The sequence below is a fragment of the Corylus avellana genome, chromosome ca5, assembly GCF_901000735.1.
Source record: "Corylus avellana chromosome ca5, CavTom2PMs-1.0".
NCBI lineage: Eukaryota > Viridiplantae > Streptophyta > Magnoliopsida > Fagales > Betulaceae > Corylus > Corylus avellana.
In genome coordinates, this window is record NC_081545.1 from 30,871,134 (window position 1) to 30,872,896 (window position 1,763).

Sequence of the window (1,763 nt, forward strand, 5' to 3'; positions counted from 1 at the left end):
AAAAAAAAAATAGAATTGCAATTGATCAGCATTTAAAATAACATTTTGGCCTTTAAAATCGTATTTTCAAAAAAAAGAAAAATGATAAAAAATCATTAAAAGCGATAGTTGGTAGAAGTAAAAAGATGTATAACATGACTCTTTAAAAAAAACACATCCTCATGGTTGCCAAATGAAAATGCAATTTTTTATTTTTCAAATCATAATATTTTAAAAATGCATTCTCAAACAATACATTTTTTTCCAGTATTTGGTGTGTACGTAAAATCATATTAAACACTAAATTACGAAAATGTCCCTATCGAGTCTCAGGCGGGTCCTGCCAGGGTCTCGGGCTAATCCCGACGGGGTCTTAATAGGGTCTAGGCGAGGTCCGGGCAAGTCCCAGGTGAGTTGCAGTGGAGTTCTTGCGGGACTCGGTTCGGACACCTTTAAGACTTAGTCATGACATTTTCATAATTTAGAGTTTAATATATAGATATATATATATATATATATATGTATTAATTTTCCATGCGTGCAATAAACGCCATAAAATGTTTTCGGCAGAAAATATTTTCAAAAAAAATAACTTATCTAAAAATATTTTATTATTTTTCGACATAAACCATTTTATGGCCTTAGTTTAAAAAAAAATTGCACTTTTAGTGCTATGATTAACGTAGAGGCATTTAGAGTGGCCTCACAATACAAGCGTTGATTTTTTTTGCTAATTAAATAATTCTCTGTCAACTTTATTGCAAGCCTGCTTCATTTAGGGCTAGGAATTGTAACCCTAGCATTACAGCACATCAACACTATATATCTGTAGGTTTGCAACTACACTTTGCGTGTAACTCCCAAAACTTTATTATTTTTCTTCTATCTTTTTAAATCTGACGTGAATGTTAAAGTCACTATTAAATTTGTAATCAATCAATCACAAGAAACATCAGTTTTAAAAGAATTTGTAATATTACTCTTGATTTATTCCAAACTAAGAGAGAGCATCAAAAATTGCAATCTCAAAAGCAATCAGAAAAAACATATATAAGAAAATAAGTTGCATGGTGGGTCCTTAAGAGCTTGTCTCCACACAGATGTCTTTGCAGATACAATCGCTATTAAATTTGTAATCGATCACAAGCAACATCAATTTTAGAAGAACACGTAATACTAAAGATTTATTCCAAACTAAGAGAGAGCATTGAAAATCGCAATCTCAAAAACAATAAAAAATAAATAAAAAAACAGAGGAAAATAAGTTGCTGGGTCCTTAAGAGCTTGTATCCGCACAGATGCCTGTGGCACGACCACTAACGAGAGTCGAGGCCATAGCATTCATTTAGCTTTGAACAGTTGAAACAGACATATCTGGTGGTTGTACGTACGCTTGTTGTTGTCGCAGAAGAGGAGAAGGGCCAGCCTTTCCAGTCAATTACGTGAATAACATGCGTTGGAGATGGAGATCGAACAAGAGAAATTTTGTTCTTGACCGAAAATTCAATGAAATTTCTGTGGTTCTTTTAACTCTTTTCTTCGATATGGGACAAACAGCCCCACCGAATTATTCCATCCACCTAAAAGAGAGAGATCATGTGCCACCACGCAAACCTGAAACATCTTTTATCCTTGTACCAATTTTCTTTCGTAATTAATAAATAAACGTGTAACGTGGTTGCTCATCTTTCTCCCGGATTCGGATTCCTTGTAATTTTTAGAAGAATTTAGTTTTTGAAATTTTATATCTAGGTCATTCATTTTTATTTAAGAATTATTATCCT